Here is a 23,571-nt window from a genome sequence, read left to right as displayed (position 1 = left end):
TGGAGAACACATCTAACAGCCTTTCAAAAAGGACTTTTACAGAGGGGGAAAGGGCAGAGGACGAAGAGGAATGCTAGCTATCACTTGCTTTATGGACATTATTCACTTAATCCTCACTATGGGTAATAGATTTTTTTATTTCACATCCAGTTCATGGAGGAGGATCACACGGTAGAGAATGGCCCGGAATACATGTCAGGATTGTCTCAGAGGCAGCTTTGAAGGTACTCCAAGTGCAACTTTTGCGTATTACATATTTTGATTAGGAAGGCGAATGTGATGGAGAAGATCATTGTGAACTTGTATTTTGGGGGTCAGCGAACGTTTATTGAATGCTTACTCTGTGCCAGACACCATCCAAAATGCTTTTCCATGTGCTGAAGAATTAACTCCTCCTGATAGCCCCATGAGCTACATCCGGCCATTAGCTCGGCTTTATGGATGACGAATGGAAGCACAGAGAAGGTACGTGATCTGCCCAAGGCCCCACAGCTAGTAGGTGGAGGACAGGGACTCCATCCCAGGGGCTGTGCCAGTTCAGAGGCATCCACTCCCTCCCATGCATGCCTGCATTCAGCATGAAGCTGTCCCTCAGCTACCCCAAGTTCAATGCAAAGAGGGAACGTGTGTCCCTCATCTTCATGCCCCCACGTGCAGCCTCAGCTGACCCTCCTGCTCAGGAGTCATGGTCTGAGGGCAGGACTCCTTCCAAAGGCTTGTAGGCATACCATAGAGTCACCAGCCACTTGTAACCTGGGGCCACCGTGGCAGAGCCCACCAGCCCATGAGGCTGGGCACTACAAGCCCATGGCATCTGACAGCCCCTTCAGAGCCCCATTCAATGACCTGATGGCTTCATGAAGGCGATGTTTACTCTCTCTGACCACTCTGTCATTGAAGACAAAATAAACGCAGCTACTGGGGCCAGAAGCAGGCCTGGCCCCAGTAGCTGCCATTAAGGGGAACCAACACCACATGGTCTGTGCTCATGCCACCCTGGCTTGTGTAAGTGCTGCTTCACCTGGATGAGGGAATGGGAGGGGGGAGGGGGGAGCATGTCTCCTTGCCCTGCGCCTTACACAAGGCCAAGGTGTTCAAGCTCTTAAAAGCAGCAAGCTGGTGGGTGAGTGGGTGGGTGGAGGGGGGTGCAGAATCGCCCTCAGTCACTCAACACACAAGTATCCTGTGCCCAAGATGGAGGCGGGGTGAAGGATGTAAAAGTGCCAAGGTCAAGGGAGGGGGACACTCAGACAAAAGTGCAGTTAAAGCCACGCAGTCAGAACCGGAAGAGAGGAGGCAGCCCCACGTGCCAGGTGTGCATCAGGCCCCTCCAGAGCCGCAGCCAAGATGCCAGGACTAGAGTCAGCTGCACTTGCTTCGGAGCCCAACTCCCCCATTCATTAGCCTCTCAGTTTCTCAGCCTGTAAAATGGGTGCATGTCTGTCTCACCTCCAGGGCTGCCCGTTGGGGTGGAGCACACAGGACTCCAAGCACCAGGCCTGGCACGCAACCAACTGAGTGTGGGCCCAGCGGCCTTGGCATACAATCCTCTTAAAGGAAGACTTAATTCTCTCATCGTCTGCATCATCAAATAAGACACTTCATTTATAGCTGTTGGTTTTGCAATGAAAATAATCACCTCTTCATTTTTCATGGGCCGTGCACCCCGATCTTTAAGGTGGGTCAGTCACCTGTCCCCCATGGTGCCCAGCACAGACCAGCACCCGGTAAAAGCCACAAAGAGTGTTTCTGACGTCAGCAGTTCACATGGTCTTCCTGGGAGGCAGGGAGAGCTGGCCTCATTATGCCCATTTTAGAGACAAGGAAATGGAGACTCCCCCAGGGTTTCAGTGCATGAGCAGCAGCTCTGAGGCTCCAAGCACAGGGTGTGTGGGTCACACCAAAGGGGCTCAGCACTCTTGGGTGCCTGAGGACTGGACATGGGCACCAGGACTATCAGGCAGAGGCCTTACACAGGCTCAGGGTACGAGCCTGGGCCCTGGAGTGAAGCTCTGTGGGTTCCAATCCCAGCTCTGCCACTTACTAGCCCTGAGACCCTGGACCAGCTGGACCCGTGTCTTATCTATTAGATGGAGATGGCATTACTTCCGACCTCCTAGGGGGCCGTGAGGATCTAACGAGCTAATGAATGGGTAAAGCAATTAGAACAGGGCCTGGTGTACAGTAAGAACCGCTATATGTCACTACCGACCGATGCCTTGTGCAGGGAACCACACCCACACCCACGCACCTACCTTCTCTGTTGGCTTCGGCTGCTGCGCGCCCGGGTGGCCGAGGCAGCATCGTTTCCATCTTGGAGACTAAGACAGAGGAACAGTGCTGAGCGGCGGTTAGAATGTGTAGGCTCTGGGTCCAAGTCCAGACCCTGTCACTTCCTGGCTGTGGAACCTTGGCAAGCTCCGTGCCTTCTCTGAGCCCATTTCCTGCATAAAAGGACATGATGATGGAACCTATTTCCTAGAGTATGTCCTGAAGTGATGTAATACACATGAAACACCAAGAGCGGTTGCTGGCGCGCGGGAAGCACTGAACAATGTCAGCTCTTATTGTAGGGCCGTCCTGGGCACCCATCACTGTGCCTCACCCAGGGGTGCTAAGCAACCGGTTTGGGATCCAGGAACGACCTGCGTATTTTTATTGCATGTTCTCCTGGTGGCCAGAGGTCTTCTCCAAACGCTCTCCTAAAGATAGGACCCCAGAACAGGAGTGGGCCACCAAGGATGGTCACCGTGTCCCTGCGACCCATTGTTGCTAGTGACCTCACTGAGTAAATAAAGAGTGTGCGACGGGCAGCCAGGCCAGGCCTTCCAAAAATACCCGTCCCTGGCTCCACGGGGGCAGGGAGACACCGCGCCCCTCACCAGTTGACTCATATCTCCCCTCCCCCCCCCCCCCCCCCCAAGGAGCTGAGCCGCGGAGGCAGCCCTGCCCAGCCTCTCCGGCTCCATCGGATGGTCTGGCGAGCCCAGCGGGAGCCAGTGGAAAGCAGCTGGCTCTGAGGAGAATGAAAAGCAGGTGCGAACCTGTGATTAATGCCCAAGAAGGGAAGTCAAAGGAGCAGGAAAGCTCTGGCCTGGGAAACTGAGGACAAAAGGCCACTGTCACAGGCTGTAGTCACTGAGGGTGTGGGGACACGGAAGGGCATAAAGGTGCGCGTTGCTGTGCTGCCGTGTGGATGTCTATGGGGGTCCTGGGCCCAGAGCCAGCACAGGCCTCAATTAGGGAGAAAATCCAGGGGGTCTTCCATCAGCTCCCAGGGAGCCATCGGGAAAGCTCAGAGAGGTTGGCTCTGGACTCCTGGTCAGGAGAGAGAGATGGCACCCGACAAAAGTCTTTACTAGTAACTGTCTGCACCCTTCTTGAGAACCTACATCTCTTCAGAAAATTGTGTGTGTGTGTGTTTATTTTGAAAGTATTATTTCCACAGTGACAATGTCACTTACTATCTTGACCCACAGAAGCAGGCGCTTAGAGATGATCCGGTTCTACTACTTGGATGGACACGTCAGAGGAAGCGACTCCGCTCATCCATCCTACGCTCATCCATCCTACGGTATTTACTGCGCACCTACTGCGTGGCAGGCACTGGTCCAGGCACTGGGGACCTGCAGAGAGCAAGGCAGAGGAGGTCCCCATTCCCATGAAAGCCAGACAATAAATGCTAAGGAAGGACGTCCAGGTCAGGATAGGTATCAGGAAGGAAACTAAGGGCGTTGTGATAGTGACCAGTGGGACCGCGGGTGGTCATGCAGATCCCTCAGCGGTGACAGCCGAGCTAGGCCTGAAGCAGAGGCCATGGGGGGGAGGGAGGGCTCTTGCTGCAAGTGCAAAGGCCCTGGGGCCAGGACTCATTGTGGAGGAGGGGGGTCCAGGAAAAGGGAAAAGGGAGAGACGGCTGAGCACTTTGCTTTGTGCCCGCCTCCATTCTAAGCATTGTATTGACGAATAGATTTTTAAATACCTGTAAGGTCCCTTGCAGGGAGGGTTCCGTTATTAATACCACTTACAGTTGTGGAAACTGAGTCCAGACAGGTTAAATAACCCCCCTTCCCCTTCCCCTTCCCCCAAGTTCCCCAAAGAGAATAAGGCCGGCGGGATTCCAGCTCCGGATTCCAACTCCAGAACCCCCAGCCCAGCAGATCCAGGGCCAAAGCGGGCGGACACAGCCTCTGTGGAAGGAGTTGCGATTGTGTTGAAGGACAATAGGAAGTATTCAGGTCCCCCGGTCCGTGAGCGGCCAGTTCAATGGTTATTGAGCACCTACTGTGTGCCAGATGCCAAGCCCCACCCCAAAGTCCTTACTGCGTGCCAGGCTGCCTGCAGTGAGTGAGCCTGGGGTCCGGAACACCAGCCGTGCGCCCCTCTCAGGCGACCACTTTGGACCTCCCCGAGCCTCTCCCTTTCGGCCGGGGCTTGAACTGGCTTTCTGGGCGCGAAGAGGCTCTGGTCTTGGGGTTCCTGGGACCCCGGGCGTGCCGCGCCCAGAAGGGACTCACAGAGCCCTCCTCCCGCTCCATCAGCCGCGCCGCGCGCGCCTCCGCCTCCTCCTCCTCCGGGCCCCTCGGGACTGTGTCTTGGGGAGGCGAGCGCGGCCAGGTTAACCTGTTATCAGATCGCCGGGCACCAACAGCCCCGGGAACCCTGCAGGCAAACCCCTGGCGCCCATCGAGCCCACGATGACCACGCGGGAGCCACCCGATCCGCAGCGCGCAGACTCTGACCCCTGCGGGCACCTGGGCTCCCGGCGGGCGCGGGCTCCGTGAGCTTGGAGCAGAGACACCCCTCTCCACCACCCCCCATCCCCCGCCCACGTTCCATCCCCAAACCTCGGAGACCCGAGGGTCCCAGCCTCCTGGTGGCGCGGCCTGATTGGCAGGGCCCCCCTTGGCCGCGGAGGGGACCCCGGGGAGGGCTGTTGCGCACAATTGCTGTTTTCGCTCCTGCCATCATTCATTCAGCTATTGACAGAGAAAGGAGGGTCCGCGCGGCGGCTTTGTGTCACCCACGCACTGTAATTGACTCGAAAAGAATTAAATCACAATTACCTGCCATTCGTTTTGCATAAAACGACCGTGAGGAGTCTGCCATCGCCCGCGCCTGAAAGGACAACAGCCCCATTGTGGCCACATTAGAACAATATTTCTCCACTTGAAACTTAAAACATTCGAATTAGCAGCTTTGTTTGACTGCGGTGGGCCCCCCCATAGGCAAGCCTGACACCCCACCTCGGGCTCCAGACATTATGGTTAACGAGAATAATTTTCACTCATTTAAGTCTAGACCGATCTTTTAAAATCGTTGCATTTATTGTAGAAATAGACACCCCCCCCATGTTTGAAAGGAAAACATAATCTTTTATCTGTTACTAGGCCAGTTGATAAATTATCTAAATGCCATGAAAATTCCTCTGGCAGGAACAAAAATCAGCGCAAACTGCAATTAAGCCACTGGGGATGTCTTTAAATGACCAAAGAAATCACACTGTTTCTCAAATACGGTTACTTCTGTTCTCATTTTCTCCCCTTTTAGATATGGTCATCAGGTAAATATGACTGATTAGCTCTTCAACCAAGGTTTTTAAAGTGTATTTAAAATTTCAGTTCTGCAAAATTACCTCACCGCGCACCCGTGTGCTCAGCAAGTTTGAAGCCAGGCTGGTTTTTTAACAAGTTCTGTAAAAGCAAACTGCTGCTTTGGGTGAGCTGTACTTTCCATTAACATGAATGGTTTTTCAATAACAAAATGGGGCTGTTCAAACAAGCTGGGATTTTTTTTTTTTAAGTTACTAATTGTAAGAACCTGAACAACAAGAAAAAAAACAACAAATAAAAAAATACAATTGGTAACATTGAGAGCTGTGTGTAGGGACAGGAACAAGTTAGAGCGACTTCGTTCATCTGACAATAAACAGAAATGACTGAAAATAGAAAAGATGGGGCGGGGGCGTGGGGGAGAAAAGTAGAATTTTAAAAACCTGAGTGGTAGAAGGCAAGCTGAAATGCAGATTTAGTGCAGGGAATAATTAAGTGTGGAATAAGAAAACCCTGTTATCCAGGAAAGCAAGTCAGAGAAGAAGTAAAAATTCATTTCTTGCTGTGAACAGTGGACTTTCCTATTTTTAAAAAGTGCAGTCATGATTGAAATGTTATTAGTACTTTAAGAGGTTTATTTATTTTTTTAAAGAAAGCATGCATAGGCTGCCAGCTGTTTCGTGTGGTGTGTTGTTGTTTTTTAAATAAATGGCCTTTTCCTTTAAAATAATTTGTATTGTCTGCTCCCTTTTAATTTTGGTAATGCGTGTGAAAAGCAAAATGCTTCATTTTATGTTCAGTGACTTTAAATTTTTTAGGTAAATTTTTCCTCTTTTCTTCTGGGAGAGAATAAACATTTAACTTTAGCAGAAAACCAATTCCATGTGGAACAAAACCAAGGACTCAACTCTATTTTCACGACTGGTGTTTTGAACAATAGTCCATAGAGAAAGGGACTCATCGGGCAAATGAAACAATGTCCCTGATCTATATTCCTATTCTGGTGTCACTTCCCGAAATACCCGCAACCTTTTAAGTTGCAGCCTAAGCCATGAATTCCTTCAGAACAAATCAAATGTCTTTAAAGAATATTTCTGTTTGAAAAGGAATTAAGCTCTCCTGAAAGAATTTTAAAGGTTGTGATATTCACAGTCTGATAAAGCAGCACCTTTAATGAAATTCTAATTAGCAATTTCATGCACTTTGCTATTAGTCATATCAGATTAGTGCACATTTTCACAGCCTTCCTTTAATTAAGTGCACTTATTCCAAGTTTCAAACACGTTCCTTATAAGATGAAAACTGTGCTGAAATGTTATTTAGTAAACAGAGGAAGTGTGAAAGTGTAGGTGTGCCTGTGTACATGGGGTGGACATTTGTAACTGTCTACAAATTTCGATACACTTGGAGTTGGTGCACTCGGGTTTTCATTCCTTCTTTCTCCCATTCTCAGTGTTTCCTTGTAACTTCTAAGGACCTACTCAAACCCTTAGCCCGAGTGCACATCATGTGTATTTTTGCTTAAAACATATTTTACATATATATATATATATATATATATATATATATATATATATATATGTAGGAGGATTCTTTTTTCTTAAAACATCTTTTCTGTGTGTGTGTGTGTGTGTGTGTGTAAAGAGAAAGAGAGAGAGAGAGAGAGAGAGAGAGAGAGAGAGAGAGAGAGAGAGAACTATACAATATACAATATTTAGCTTTAAAAATCTCCTCTGAAAAGCAATGAGCAAGCATTTGTCCATATAATACCCCCACCCCCGTCACCTTTTGCAGGCACCTTCTTTCCTTGGAAAACAGCAATGAGATTTCATTTTCCCTTCAGTTTCATTAGAAAGGCCCAGCGAGGCGCAGGCAGCAAGCTTCACGACCAGGATCCATGGGGCGCTTCTTTCATTTCAGACTCCACTTCTTCACTCCGGAGCCCAGCAGTCACCTACCCCTGGGGCGCACACCCTGCAGACCCCTGAGTCCCCGACCCTCCCTCCCTTCCCCTCCCTCCCTCCCAGGCTCCTGCAGGGCTGCTCCAAGGCAGGGCCCTGGCATTGTGTGGGAATGAAGCTGATCTTATCTGTATTGCTTTTTGTCAAGAGGAGAATTTTGTTGCCTGTTTTGCTCAGGGTTGAGGTTGTAATATATTAACTAATTGCTTGCATCTCTAACACATGTTCTCTTGTTGGTGTCATTCATTTATACTGTAGCATTTTTGACATTTTTAGATCCTCTCTTGGGACTCCTGGGCCTCTTAGCAGTTGCCTCCATGAAGAGCGTTTGCCTAATGAGTACTGACTGATATCTCAATAAGGAGGAGATGGGTGCATCTATTGAAGAGTTGGTGTGTGTGTGTGTGTGTGTGTGTGTGTGTGTGTGTGTGTGTCTGTGTGTTTTAATTCATGGTCCACTTTGTCAAGTCCTGTGTGAGCCATAATTTAAGCTAATAATTACCAGACATGAATTCAATGTAACATTGGTATCTACACTTAAAAAAAAAAAGTCCTGAATTTTAATGCATTCAGAAAACGTTTGCCTAGGGCCAGGCCGGGTCCAACAGGCATATGGAAGCACTTTAAAAGTGATAAATGATTTGGAATCTACCCTGTCTAGTGGTGTGCTTCTCAGGAAAGAAAATTAGAGCTAACAGGTGTTAGATAGGGAATGCTGGGGCATTTTAATAGAATTGTCAAAATGTTGGTACCAGATGTTGACATTAATGCACACAACTCGGAACGTAATGCCGGGCCGCCATTTAAATGATTATTTGTTTAAATTTCAAGTCGCCAGCAGGAAATCCTTACTTTGTTCAGCACCTTTCCCTACACACCACCCCCCGGCTCGTTCCCCTACGATTTGCATCAAAGTGCAGTGGCTGCTGGGCTCACATATGCGCGCTTTAAATAATCCATGCCTGTCAGGTTTCATTTTTTCTTTTCAGATCTTACTCATCACATCCCCGTCGTCTCCAGCCTTGAAGTCGGCCTCGACGTATTCCTGTACGAGAAAAAAAAAAGTGATTTAAATACTGCCAGTTACAGGATAATTAATCTTTGAACTACTTGGTAACTTCAAATGTATATAGCAAGTAATCTGCATGAACTTGTAATTACTATGTATTTATACGATATTGGCCATGTAATCACCAAGTCGTTACATGGTTATGTGAGCCTTGTAAATTACGGCAAAGAGCGGAAAGCTAATCTCGCCCCTGCCGCTGCAGAGAGCCCGTGCAGGAGCCGCCGGGATACACCGCGGTCAATCAATCGAAGGGTCCAGAAAGAGGGTATGCTTTAAAGGACAGGAACGTTTGCCTCCGGTCGTCCCGACGTTAGGAAATAGGTGGGGATGGAGAGACGGGGGAGGTGGGCAGAGAGCAGCCTCTCTCGGCCGCTTTCATACAAACACTGGGATTGGTGTGGGCCATTTATTGTGGCCGGAGGTGAAAGGTAATGAGAAAAAAAATCTCTAGGCCAAACCCAGCATCAGTGCCACAAGCAGCATTCTGCTGCGCCTTGGGGAAGGCCCTGAGATAAACCCCAGGGTGAGGCCCAGAGCAGACCCTGAGGCAGAGGGGTGTCATCTTTTGGGACCCAATTCAAACAGGAGCGCCATCTGCATCTTGCCCCAAGTTTCCAAAAGTAACCTGCTTCACGAGAAAACTGTGTGTGTACATGTGTGTACACATCTGTTCATGTGTGTGCATGGGTGTGTTTGTGGGTGTGTCCTCAAAAGCCACATTGGACCACGTGACCCCTTCGGTTCTAAAGCAACCACCCAAATGGGGGAGTCCCCTTCCCCCCTCCTTGTGAGGCCCCCCCCCGTTCCTCCCAAACTGGACAGTGGTGCCCTGGCCTTCATTGACGCCCCAAAGGATGAGGGGGTACACAGAGCCATGGCCTTTCTGAAGCTATGAGAACAGAGCAAGGCGGCAGAGGCTAAATCTCTGCTGGATTCTGGACTTTCTCAGAGTCATACGCTTTCCTCTTCTCCCAGCCCTACCTGGAAATAGAAGAGATCAGACCACAACCATGGAAGCTCTACCAAGGCCCGGCTGCTCCGCCGACCCACACGCAGACCCTCACCTGGCCCCCAGAAACTCCAAGACAATGTCCCCAACCCACCCAGGCCCGATGGCCGTGTGGCTCAGCATCCTCAGTGCCCAGCAGGGTCACCTCTAGCCACAGGCAGCTCTAGAAATAACGAACCACAACAAAAGTCTCCGTTTCCTGGTTACACTCTAGCTACCTTTCAGGTGCTCAGTAGCCCCACGTGGCTAGTGGCTGCCATGTTGGACAGCACCGCTATGGAATACGTTCAAGGTCCTTGGTCTAGAACCGTACAGATTTTTCTGCTCTCTGCCCTGCTCTTTCCCTGCCCAGGAGCACGGGGCAGGTGGGGGAGGGCGTCGAAGGGCAAAGCCAGAGAGGATGCCCTGAGCCCATGAGGAGGCTGCCTTGCCTTCCTCGGCCAGACCTCTCCTCGCTGGCCCTCGCCTGCAAGGCCAAGGTCAGGCCCAGGGCCGAGTGTGCTGCCCAGACCTCAGTGGGCACTCGCTGGGATGCCTGATGAGGAACAAAAGCTCCAGACCCCGCAGAGCCCTGGGAGACATCGGGGGCTGGAGGCCTGGCGTGGCCAGTGGCCGGATCTGCTGGCCACCTTGGGTCACGGGGGTGGCAGCCTTTCCAGGTCTCAGCCTGGGGTGCCACTCTGCCTCCAGGGTAAGGCAGTCCAGGCCCGGTTGCCAGGGAGAGATTTTCACTGTTCATTATTAGTCATTACCTTTCCTCACAGGTGCTGTCATTGGCTACCTGCTGGATGTTATATAGGACTGCAGCTGCTTTTCCAAAAATGCCTCCCCCATGCCAGGCCAATTGCCTCTTCCATCCTCTTTGAACCCTCTGAGGGAGAAACTGGGATCCCACTTTACAGATGGGAAAGCTGAGGCTAAGATGGACTCACCGAGGGCCCCTCCCCCGCAAGGCCCCATGGCTAGTCAGCAGCCGGTCAGGATCCAAACCTCACCCCCTTCTCCACTCCACACACACAGACCTACCACCCAGCCTCCTCCGAGCTGCCTCTGCTCCCCACAGCAGCCCGGAAACGAAGGCCCCGCGCTGGAGGCCTGGGCCTGCTCATTCTCAGCACGCAAGTTCCTGGTCTGCCTCACTCCCCGACGCCGCTGGTGGGCCGGCCCTCCCCCTCTGTGCTGGTCTGTAAAAGGGCCCCCACTTTTCACTCGTCCCCAGAGCCACGCCTCCTTCGCAGTGGGACCAGGCAGCCCCTTTCCTCACGAGTGGAATGAGTTTTGCTGAGTGTGAGTTGCTTTAGCCAGTAAAACGTGGCAGAAGCAACTGTATTCCAGTTCTCTCTCTCTCTCTCTCTCTCTCTCTCTCGCTCTCGCTCTCGCTCTCGCTCTCGCTCTCGCTCTCAGAATCCTCCCATCACGACCTGAATGATCCTAGGCTAGTCTGCTAGATAATGCAGACAAATAAATGCCCAACTGTCCCCACTACCCAGCTACTCACCAGCCAACCTCCAGCCAACCGGACCCTGACCACAGACATGCGCATAGAGAACCATCCTGAGGAAAGATCTGCCCACGGAGCCCAGTTCAATTTGCTGACCCACAGAATCCGAAAGAAACGGTGGTTGCTCACTGTTTGCGGGCCCTGTGTTTCGCCGCGGGCCCTAAAGGCACCGCACTCCCCAGGCCAGACGGTTTTTCTTAGGGTCTCGGCTGTCTCCCGCTGCGCCCTCTCCCTCTTTAATTGCCTGGTTATCTTTAGGGCCTGAGTGCTCCTGCTAGAGACCCTGAAATCCCGCCACCTGGCGAGATGCAAAAGCGCTCCTCTCCCCAGTCCCTCAGCACCAGGAAATTCTTTGCTCACCAAGCAACTGACAAATGAGAGCTTTTATTTTAAAAAGTCTAACTTTTTGGCCATCGGACATGAGATTCATTCCCACTTTTGGTTCTGATTTTGGACCAAACCACAAAACTTCCCACATCCACTGAGATGCTTGCTTTTATTTTCTTTCCTTCCCCAGCCAGGCACCCAGAGGAAAATGCTCAGCCCTCCCAAATCCACCGGCAGCCAGCGGGGCTGACGGACACTCACCCAACCCAGCTTCAGTTTCCCCTTTGGCTCCATGCATCCCAGGACTCCCCAAGCCTGGAGTGGGCTCACATTGGAACTCCTGCAAGGCCTCGCGCTGGAGAGCCCCTTCCACGTTTCACACAGCTGGAAGTGAGACGCTAGCAGCTGGGCCGTGGCCAAGCTGGGCCGTTCCAGCAACCCCCAGAGCCTCGGTGAAATGTCCCATCACTCATGCTTTGGCTCTTATGGTTTTGCTCTCTAGATGAGCATTCCTGAGCATGTTACCCTCTGCATTTATTCAATAAGCAGGTCTTAGTCACCTACTGTGTGCAAGCAAGACTTGAAGGGATGCAGGGAGGGGAGGAAAAGAGGCCTGGGCGTGGAAAGAGCTCACCGGTGGACAGGTATCAAAATGACGGAAGACGTTGAAGGGGAGAATAAAATTGGTGTCCGGGCCCTAACCCGTTTGGCTCAGTGGATAGAGCGTCGGCCTGCGGGCTGAGAGGTCCCAGGTTCGATTCCGGTCAAGGGCATGTACCCGGGTTGCAGACACATCCCCAGTAGGAGGTGTGCAGGAGGCAGCTGATCGATGTTTCTCTCTCATCGATGTTTCTAATTCTCTATCTCTCTCCCTTCCTCTCTGTAAAAAAACAATCCTACCTAATAATAGACAAATATGCAAATTGACCTCACCTTTGCTATGCCCAAGCCACGCCCACCAGCCAAGCCACGCCCACCAACCAATCAGGACGAGTATGCAAATTACCCCAACAAAGATGGCGGCTAATTTGCATATCAAGACAGCTTAGAAAGAAGCCAAGAGATGCTGAAGGGAGCAAAGCTGCGAAGAAGCAAGCAAGCCAGGGGGAGGACAAGGGAAGAGCGGAGGTGGGGCCGGGGGAGAAGGAAGGAGAGCGGGGCAGGCTGGCGGAGAAGGCAGGCCAGGGGACTAGGGAGGAGAGCAGGCGGGGCGGGGTAGAGTGCAGCAGGAAACCCTATTGCAGGATTTTTCCTGCAACGGGAACGCTAGTAAAATATATTTAAAAAGTTGGTGTCTGGCAGCGAATAAAGAAAGAATAGCTGGTATTTGTGGACACTCCGTGTTTGGCAAGCACTCTTCCTATTACTCTGACATGCATGAGTCATTCGGTCCTTACACCTATCATGTGATGAAGGCACTATTTAGCCTGTCCCATTTTATAGGTGGGAAAACTGAGGCATAGAGAGGTTGGATAATACAGGCAGCCCTCTACTGCATTCCTGAAAATATACATGAGGATTAAATGTACGGATGTTGTATAATAGACGGATGTGTTAGAAATAAACTCCCTTTCAAGAATGTGAAACAGAAAATAGCACCGATGTTCAAGAATGTACACCTGATTATATCAACATTAAAAATGATTAATATGTCAAAATGATTCAAACACTAAAATATTAAATGTGAATATAGACAAAAGCATGGCTAAAGTAATTTCTTCCACCGAAGGCCTGACCTGGGGGCTGAAACACCTGAAGTGGTGTTTATAAAGCAAAATGAGCCCGTTTCAGCCTGGGTCAGAGCATTTGCTGGGGAGGAGGCGGAACTGCAGAACAGAGAGACCAGCCCAGCTCTGAGCATGTTCCTGAGCCGCGAGGCTTGTGCCTGGTGAGCCAGGCTGAGGCGGGCAGTTGGCAAAACGGAATCTGACCCTTTGTAGTGGGTGTCCCTGGGCGAATCACTTAACCTCCCCAAGTCTCCGTTTCTCAGCTTAGCATGGAACCATTGAGAACTATTTCCCAGGCCTCCTGGGCTTGGTGGAAGGTTCCATCAGAACAGGTAGTGAATGAGTTCCGTGAACTGTTAAGCCCCTAGCTCCCAGGCTGGCTTCTCAAAGCGTGGTCCAGGGACCTGCCACATCAGCATCACGTGGAAACTCGTTAGAATGCAAATTCTCAGGCCCAGACCTACTGAGTCAGCATCTCCGGATGCAGGGCCCGGGGCTGTCTCTGGCAATCCTTGGCACGGAAATGTTTGAGGACTACCACTGTAAGTGATGCCAGCTCCCGGGAGAGGCCCAGGTTACCACCGTGGCCCCGGGAGAATTATGGAGAGTACCCTCTTCATTCTCTAAAGTATCTCAGAATGGATGACAAATCGCATGGTCCCCACACACATGGCTCACGTGAGCCGGCTTCCTAAGAGATGGAGAATCACGTTATCTCCATGGAGACAAGATACAAAAAGGGAAGGAAGGCAGGGATGAAGACAGGTGGGCAGGCTTTCGCCGGGAGCTGCCTTTTGGGGAACTAGAAACAACTAGAATTCGAGATCCTGAGCACAGGCACCCAGACCTCAGTGGCCCGGAGGACCCCTGGCTCATGGGGCCATTTCTAGGTCAACAATCATGCCATCTATAAATGCTCGGGTCAGCCCAGCCGGCGTGGCTCAGTGGTTGAGCACTGACCTATGAACCAGGAGGTCACAGTTCGATACCTGGTCAGGGCACATGCACAGGTTGCAGGCTCGATCCCCAGTGTGGGGTGTGCAGGAGGCAGCCGATCAATGATTCTCTCTCATCATTGATGTTTCTCTCTCTCTCTCTCTCTCTCTCTCTCTCTCTCTCTCTCTCTGTCTCTCTCTCTCTATCTCCATCTCCCTTCCTCTCTGAAATCAATAAAATATATCTTTAAATAAATAAATAAATAAATAAATAAATGCTAGGGCCACTCACTGGTCCCCTCACGTTCACAGAGCCTAGGTGTGGCCTCAGAATTCATCTATACGTAGCACTCCATGCAGCTACTAATTTGCCAGACCTGCCTCAGTCTGTCCGCCTTCATCCTAGAGATGAGCAAACTGAGGCCCAGACGAAGTCCTCCCATGGCACGCAGCGTGTTTGCGGAGCAAGAAGTATTTCACGCTCACATTTGCTGGCCGTTTGCAACCACATGCTCCCCGACAGTGCATCGCCTGAAGGAAGGAGAGGAACCTTGCAATGTTGGGTGAAGCCAGTCTGAGCCTTGGGGATAGGAATCTCAACTTTAACCTACCAGATAGAGAGCACCCACTTTTCAGACAAACAAATAGAGGTGCAGAGAGATGAACCGGCTTGCCATGGTGGCAAAGGGGACCCTAACCTGGACTCCTTGGCCTCACCGGGTCCTTGGATATTTCCTTTGAGGGGTGAATTGCCGTTCAGACTTAAGGAATCTCACTTGCTCGCTGGCCTGAAATCCTTGTATTAGGCATTCATTCCTTTGGGTCTGAGGACAACTTGGTTCTCTCGCGTCTCATCCGTGAAACTAGTGCCCTTCTTTGCAAACGTGAGCCGAGAATAAGGTCATCTCAAACCTGGGTCTTTTCTTTTTACTCAAAATGATACTTTCAGTTGATTTCCTTTTTTAAAATAACTTTAATACGTGTATTATGAAAGAACACATCACATTACTATTGGAAAGGGAAAACCAGTTTCTCTCAAAACCAATAGGTAACTTTCAAATTATAAAAATGTTCCTCGTAGTAGTAACTCCAATCAGCTCAGCATGACACTCAGTGGGAGACACACACCCAAGGGAAGAGGGGGGGGGGGGGCTGGGAGAGGGGAGGGAAAGGAATGCCCATCTTTGCACTGAGGCTGCGCAGTGCTTTGCAGAGAGCTCCCAGGGGGCGGAGGGAGGCCTGGACATGGCCTCAGTTTCTTCAGCTCTGCAGTGAGTCTGAGCGTGGTTATCCTTTCCTCCCAGGCCAGTGGTCGGCAAACTCATTAGTCCACAGAGCCAAATATCAACAGCACAACGATTGAAATTTCTTTTGAGAGCCAAATTTTTTAAACTTAAACTTCTTCTAACGCCAATTCTTCAAAATAGACTGGCCCAGGCCATGGTATTTTGTGGAAGAGCCACACTCAAAGGGCCAAAGAGCCACATGTGGCTCACGAGCCTCAGTTTGCCGACCACGGTCCTAGGGTACTCGGAAGGACAATTAATTGGGATTGTGGCCACTCGTGAGCTTTACAATCAGGGACACAGCCCAAAATTAATCACTCAAGATTATTTTCCCAGCTCTCCCCACAGTGTGCGGCTGCCAGTCCTGAGCAGAGGGAGGTAGCACACGGGAGGTGTTGTCCAAGGAAACCTTGTAACGTGTGTCATAGCAACATGTAAACATAAAACAGAGAAAATGAAAACAAGACCATCAAGACTAGGGAGAACAAAAGGAGAGTGTGCAGGTGATAACGGATCACATAGTTGGCCTACTTTAGCTGCAGATTTAATGCTGAGCTTCCTGGTAGCAAAAGGGAAAAGGGAACATGTCTGTCGTGAAGGAGGAAATTTAAAAAAGCATTTTTCAGCTTCTCAAGGAGACCAGGAGCTGAAAATTCTAGTCTTGAATTTTTTTAAAAAATCAATTTCTCACACAAGGTTTAAAATAGGGTCACTAAGTGACAAGGGCTGCACACCCTCCCTCAGTGATCCTGCAGATCCCAGGGCCACTTCTGAATCTGACAGTGCAAGCTGGATACTTTGGGATCCATGTGTCCTCTCTTTCATATTGGACTAGTTCTGCAGTGTGCACAGCAGGAAGAGTGCTAACCAATCCCAGTCCCGGGTTGTGTGACCCCTGGCAAGACCAACGACTCTTGGCATCACTTCTTCATCGGACGGGGCAGCGGCTCAAAATCATTTTAGAATTATAATCACATCAGAAATGCTCCCAAAGCAACACTGGATGGGAAAAAGGCAGGATGCAATATTGTAGACATGGCCTGATTTCCTCTGTATTAAAGAAGCTACAGATGAAGCCCTAGCCGGTTTGGCTCAGTGGATAGAGGACTGGCCTGCATACCGAAAGGTCCCAGGTTCGATTCCAGTCAAGGGCAAGTACCTCGGTTACAGGCTCCTCCCTGACCCGGGGCCCTGGTTGGGACATGTGCAGGAGAAAACCAATTGATGCGTTTCTCTCACATGGATATTTATCTTTCTTTCCCTCTCTCTTCCAGGCTCTCTAGAAATCAATGGAAAAATACCCTCAAGTGAGGATTAAAAAAAAAAAAATGAGGTCTACAGATGAATACAAAGGCCAAAACCAGGGTGCTTAGGAACCTAGGACAGGTGCCCTTCTGTCTGGGTTCAAATCAGACCTCCCACAGTGGCTTATCTGTGTGGCCTTGGGCAAGTCATAACCTCTCTTCGACTCTTTCCTCGCCTGTACAATGCAGGCAATAAGAGTACCCACCTTATTGGTGCAGTTGTGAGGAGTAGTGAATTAATATGTAAAAGGCACTTATAATGTACCTGGCACCCTGAGCATTTAGTGTGTGTATGTGCGCGTGTGTGCGTGCGTGCGTGTGTGTGTGTGTGTGTACGCATGCACGTGTGTGGCCATTGAGGAAAAGTCCAGAAGGAAAAAATCCAAAACACTAAATGTCATCTGATGGTGATTTGCATTTGCTTCTTTATGATTTTCTTGACTTTTCCAATGCTTTTCTTTATTTTACTTTTCTACTCAGGGAGGGAAAAAAAAAATGCTCTGCGTTTGACTTTCATTATCTGCAATATCGGAAACACGAGCTTTGTTCAACATACCTCCCCGGGTCACCGTGAGGTCCAAGGGAGCCAGTGAGCTCGGGGGCTTATCACCCAGAAAGCGCTGTACCCCGCTGGGAATCACCTGCACAGCCACACAGACCCTCGAACCCGCAGCGCTTTGGGCCAGTCCCCCTGGGGGGGGGGACCCGCGGCTGCGTCTCCCTCACACTCCGGCCCCGGGGGGGCTGCGTCCCTCTCTCAGGGGAGTCCCCTCTGAGGCCCTGGAGCAGGAAACACACCTCTCCCCACACCCATCACATGCTCACCAGCCCCTCAGGTTTAAAAGCTGGAGGGTCCTACATCATCCCCTTCGTGACGGGAAGAATATCTTTCCTGCACCCTTGACCCACACGCACCCCCACCCCTACCCCAATCCAGCTTCTGACTGTTTTCCATTAAGTTCCGGGATTTTTTTTTTTTTAATGTGCGGGGGTCCCCTTCTTGGAGCATTTGTCCCACCACTTGGGGGCTATCTGGGGCCGGGCCCCTTCCCCAGCTCCCCGATCCAAACTCCTGTCTAGAGACGAGAGTTGAAAACACCAAGAACTCTTCTGGGCTCTTCCCCATTTTCTCTTTGCGCATTTTTCCCCCTTAAAGCACACTTGGCATCTTAAGCGAGATACCCCGTATATTTATGGGAGTTTAATAACTCCTTCCATTAATAACATAGACAAACTAATTTACCCAAACGTGTCTGTTTTAAACTCTGGGAACAAAGGCTGGGAGGATGAAAATCAATCTTTCCTTTGTACTTGAGCCACTGACCCGTGAAAGCTTTGAAGATCATTTCTTTAAGAAATTGTGAGGAGTTATTTAACTACAAACAGCAGCTACCTTCCCATTCCAGCTGCGTAATCAAGCATAATAAATTAGAGTTAAAAAAAAAAAAAAGTTGACTCCATTTTTTTTTTTTTTTTTTTTTTTTGTATGACCGAAAAACCCTTAATAGCCCTTTGACAAATCGGCTCCGTGGCCGGCACCAGGGCACTTGGCTTGCACTGCAGCTGGTTAAGCCACCCCGAACCTTGGGGAGACAGGCCCCACCTGAGGCTGTTGGGAGAAACCCAGGTTCGACCGCAGGCCTGGGCTGGATGGAGTTCCTGCCGCTGGCAGGACTGAATGTTGCTGTGGGACCCCCGTGGGACCCGGGCACCCTGCTCAGGGTGGCAGTCCCCGGCCTTCGCCCCCCACGCCCACCCCAGCGAGGGACGGGCCCCTGAGCAGGAGCCTTTCAGGTTGGCCCCGAGGCTGGCCAGCATTCCTCCCTACAAGCCGTCCCGATCCACTCTGATAAAAATCAGTCTCCGTGGGTCTTGAAAGAGTCAAAGGCCCTTCTTAATCAAATGATCAACTATTCATTTTGAAAGCTTGACTGGTTCAATTAAGATCACAGGCGGGAGACAGGCTGGTCAGATTACCCGCCTCTCCCGCCGGCCCGGCCAGTCGCCGTCCCCAAAACCTACCTCTGACCGGCCCGCTCCTGGACTTGCCCCAGCGCCCCGCCACCCGCGGTGAAACCTGACCACCTTCCCGGCCCCATCGGCGCCCGCCTCCTCCCAGAAGCCTTCCCTGCCTGCCGGGCCAGCCGCCACTGCTCGCCTCCCTCCGAATCCTGCAGCCACAGAGTGGGTCCCTTCACGGGGGACTTGGCCGTGGTCCCCCTCCAGCGCCCGTCACTTTCGGTGCAATCAGCCTGCAAGCCCCCAGGACGGGGCCCGCAGCACCCACGCCCGACCACGACTCAGGGAGGGGGGGGGCTTTCTCACCCCCGTGTGAGTCTGCGGACAGGCCGCCCTGGTCACAAAGGGTTGGCTTCCAGAAGTTCACGTGGGAGTCAGCCGTTCGGCGTCTCGAATGTGCTCTTCCATTTCTCCCAGAACAACGGTGTTCGAAGATGATGCAATGAGGCTCCGTGGCGGCCACGTCACAGGCCGGCCCGCAGAGTCCTATTTCGCCCCTAACGTAACTGCAGTCCCACTCCACAGTGTCCGCCCACTGAGAGCTCAGGGGTGTTTTAAGGGCCAGCCCCGGGGGCTTGACCCCCTCCCCACAGAAGGGAAATGCTTTGGTGGGAAGCACCTAAAAAAAAAGAGGGGCCCGGCCAGTGTGGCTCAGGGGTTGAGGGTCAACCTATGAACCAGGAGATCATGGTTCAATTCCCGGTCAGGGCACATGCCTGGGTTTCAGGCTTGATCCCCAGGGTTGGGGGAGTGGCATGCAGGAGGTAGCCAACCAGTGATTCTCATCATTGATGTTTCTCTCTCTCCCTCTCCTTCCTTTCTGAAATCAATATATATATATATATATATATATATATATATATATATATATATATAGGCCTTAGGGAACCCCGGGTGGCCAGCTGCCTGCCGATGGGGGCAACAAGGGTGGGGCTGGGGATACAAGTTTAGGGAACATGGGCAGTGCCGACATCCCAGGTCTGTGGACAGCTGCCCGGCCACGCACGCCCAAGCCCAGCCCTCGGAGGTGGCATCTCCTAAAGGCATCACCTGAATCAGGAGAAACAGCAGAGACTGTGTGCCCCCACATCGCCTTAACTTGGGCTCTGACTCACCCCTCCTGTCCCCGGCACGGGGCCAGGGAGAGGGGCGCTTCCCTCCACACCCCCAGCCTCAGAGCACAAGGTCAGAGAGTGCTGGGACCCCCTGGGCTCCATCCTGCTGGTCTCATGTCACCTGAATTTCTAGTTCTGTGTGTGTGTGTGTGTGTGTGTGTGTGTGTGTGTGTGTGTGTTTTAAATCCTCACCCGAGGATATTTTTCCATTGATTTTTTTTTAGAGAGAGTAGAAGAGAGAGGGAAAGACAGAGAGAAATATCGATGTGAGAGAAACACATCGATTGGTTGCCTCCGATACACGCCCTGACCAGGGCCAGGGAGGAGCCTGCATCCGAGGAACCTGCCCTTGACTGGGATGGAACCGGGACTCTTCGGTCCCCAGGCCGACGTTCTATCCACTGAGCCAAACCGGCTAACGCTGTTTTTTGAAACAACCACCTTAAGGGAATAGAGCGATTTCGATCTTCCCAGCGGTTAACCCGCCCCCTCGGAGCGCCTCCTTCAGAACACGTGCCCTCGCAGACCATGGCACGTCTTGTTCCCTCTGATCAGCGACCAATAGGCCAGGCCCACGTCAGCATTGCGTGTGCTTCTTAGAAACGACTCCACCCCAAAGGCCAGACCCACCCTCTCTCCAGTCCATGTGACCCAGAACACCCCTTAAACCAATCCATTAGCGCCGGGGAGGTGGACCCACCGGGGGCGGGAAGGCGGAGGCAGGGCGGTGGGGGAAATGCTCACTGCGGGAGCCTGCCCGCCCCATCGCCGCACCACTTCTGCACTCGCCGTGTCAGAGCCCACTTAAGGCATTCAAGCATATAATCAAATTTCAGTAATGAGTTATTAATTAAGCAGGGGCAACCAATTCTCTGCTAACTGCCTCATAAACAATCGGCAGGAGATTTGTGAATTTTGACTTCCTGACACCATTAAACAAATCAATATTAGGTTTCAGACACCGCGTTTCAGACAGTTTTCTCCGTTATTTGGCAGCCATCTGCCTGGAATACTAATGAAAGCATTAAGAGCCGGAGATTTTGCATGAGTTCCATCAAAAAGATCCTTATCTGTGGGGAATCGGGGCCTGATTTGCATGGAAGAAGCCTTTGCTTTTGGAGGTACAGTTTTTTCTCAATATGTCACTCATTAGTATTTACACAAGCGCTGGGCAGTGGACCGGCCACCAGGCTTCAGAGGGAGCGGCCAGGCCCTGCTGGAGAGAGCTGGGAACAAAGCGATCCACTTATTTATATATTTCGTGGACTGGTTAATTTATAGCTAGCCTCACCCATGGAAAACTTGGGTGAGGCCAAGCTTCTTACTTAGCTTTTATTTTATTTTTATTTTTTTGAAACGATCTGTTTGTTCCAGCGTAGAAACAGCTAACTGCACGAGGGAGACGGCATTTTGCGAAATCTGGGCGACCTCTACGCGACAAGATGTGGCCATCTGCGTCATTTTCCCTTGACCTTTCCTCCTTCTTCCTCTTCCCTTTATTTCCCTCCAGTGTTCACGTGACAGCGGGGCCGTGGAAAACGCCTTGTAGGGACGAGGAGGGAAAGACAGCTCTATTTATCTGAGGGAGGAAGATTGAGCCGGCCGCAGCGGGGCCGAGGTCCTCTCGTCCTTCCTCCTGCACCCCAGGCCCAAAGTGGGGGATCTTATTCAAGGGGTCACTCCGCATGTGTAATCCATCCACTCAGTGGCCTCCTGGCTTAGGCTGCCAGGAAGGTGTCAGTTAGGAGTCGACCTGAAGCTTTAAGGACAGGGACTAACTCAGCGATAAGGACCCGTTCCAGGGAGGAGAGGCAGAAGGGTCCTTGCTTATCATATGCTGTAGTTATCGAACTTCCTTGAAGCCAAAAACAAACAAACAAAAAACAAAACAAAACAAAAAAACACTCCACAACTACGTGTGTGCGCGTGCGCGTACACAGATATCTAAACACACACATAGTAGGTCTCTACAGAGCCTCCCTGACTTGTGCCAAGATGCTCTATTATTCCAAACTTTAATTTACATGCAGTATTTCAGAAGTGTAGCAACTGGGGTGTCATACCTATTTACTGGAATAGGTAAGGGAAGAGGAGACAGGGACCCATCACGAGTTGGGTATTTATTTTATGTTGGGCCCGTTCCCATACACTCTCTTCTTTGACTCCCACCACACGGTAAAGCAGACCCTGTGGATATGCTGTGCTTATCTTGCCCAGGGGCTCCCAGGGTGTGGCCGGGTTGTTCTGGTGCCGTCTGACTGGGTCACCCACTCTCTCTCTCTCTCTCTCTCTCTCTCTCTCTCTCTCTCTCTCTCTGCTCTGGCTTGCTGTGAGATGTCTCCATTTGTCAGGCAGGGTCTCTGTTAATCTCATCCGAATGTCTTATTTTGGTTTTCCATTTAAAACCAGCAATTAGCCGAACCGGTTTGGCTCAGTGGATGGAGCATCGGCCTGCGGACTCAAGGGTCCCAGGTTCGATTCCGGTCAAGGGCATGTCCCTTGGTTGCGGACACATCCCCAGTAGGGAGTGTGCAGGAGACAGCTGATCGATGTTTCTCTCTCATTGATGTTTCTAACTCTCTATCCCTCTACCTTCCTCTCTGTAAAAAATCAATAAAATATACTTTAAAATAAATAAATAAATAAATAAATAAATAAATAAATAAATAAATAAAAATAAAACCAGCAATTAGAACAACACCCATGGTTGACCATGTAGACGGTTTGTTGTTTGAGGACAGAAATTTCCTTCTCTCTTTTGCAGAATTATAACTTGGTTTTCAAATTTTAAAATAACCATGTTATCTTTGCCGTCAGCACCTCCTGGTTCATCAGCACTATTAGTCTGAAGTTACTACAGACAGTTAAAATAATTCAAGAGAAAATTCTGCCTCTGTTCCCCATCAGTCTTGTATTCTTTGCCATGATAGGGCAACCTAGAAACATATTGTGTATTTAAAATATATTAGTTCAGAGCACTGGCCACATGCCCATGGACTACTTGAACACTCAGTGTTGATATTTTCAAATCCCTATTCTTGTTTGATACAATGTCAGTCTTTAAACACGATTTCTAAACAATAGGAGCTACTCTAATTAGTTTAAGCAAAAATGGATTTATTAAATAGCTCACAGAATCTCTGGGAGGGCTAGAGAACCAGACTTGGATGCTGCAAGAAACACTGTAACCAAGGGGCCACTTTGCCAGAAGAAATACCAGCCCACACCATGGGACTGCTATACCATAAAACTCACTGATCAGAATCTATGACATAGAACAATGGACTCCACAAACTCCACCGTAGCCAGCACCAAACACAGATGCTACACCCCACTCACCAGCACATCTGGTCTTCCTGAGCATGTCTACCAACTTCTATTGCTCACTTTATAGCCGAGACTTGCCGAGACTTGCATGGGGCAGAATTCAGATCCTATGTGGAATCCTAGCTGCAAGGGAATCTGGGAAATACAGTTTTGTTTTTGCTCTTTAGCTCCCAAAAAGATACCCTAGAAGGAAGTTGTGATGAGTAATAAGTGAGCTAATCTACAAAATAGTCATAGGAATGCTGGTCATGGTTTTTCTTTTTGAAAAACAAACCCATACACTGTGAGGCTCACAAAATACCTACCCACTGTAGGTGGTGAGATAGTACTTTCACACCTCTAATCTAATGTAATTTCCACAAAAATCCCCTCAGTACATATCTGTGATCTTATCTACAGATGAGAACACTGAGGCTTAGACACATTCAAAAACTTTTTT

The 23,571-nt window shown here is 50.4% G+C and overlaps 1 long non-coding RNA gene across 14 annotated transcripts in view; it reads right to left on the bottom strand.

The window, feature by feature from the left end:
- Nucleotides 1-23,272, bottom strand: part of LOC307113046 — a 62,894-nt gene extending 39,622 nt beyond the window's left edge. For 8 of the 14 annotated variants that reach the window (XR_013814784.1, XR_013814785.1, XR_013814786.1 and 5 more), the window contains exons 1-5: nt 18,997-19,468; nt 7,338-8,558; nt 5,067-5,118; nt 3,465-3,626; nt 2,256-2,444 (exon numbers count right to left, since the gene is read on the bottom strand). This is a non-coding gene — a long non-coding RNA (uncharacterized lncRNA). Of the gene's footprint in view, nt 1-2,255; nt 2,445-3,460; nt 5,821-7,337; nt 8,559-18,996; nt 19,469-23,144 lie in introns of those variants that run through there. The other 6 variants (XR_013814783.1, XR_013814790.1, XR_013814791.1 and 3 more) reach the window with 6 other exon arrangements.
- Between the last annotated feature and the right edge of the window lie 299 nt (nt 23,273-23,571).

This window comes from Cnephaeus nilssonii, assembly GCF_951640355.1.
Source record: "Cnephaeus nilssonii genome assembly, chromosome: 16".
Classification (NCBI taxonomy): Eukaryota; Metazoa; Chordata; class Mammalia; order Chiroptera; family Vespertilionidae; genus Cnephaeus; species Cnephaeus nilssonii.
Note: the sequence above shows the minus strand (reverse complement) of the source record. Positions and strands in the feature narration are given on the sequence as shown.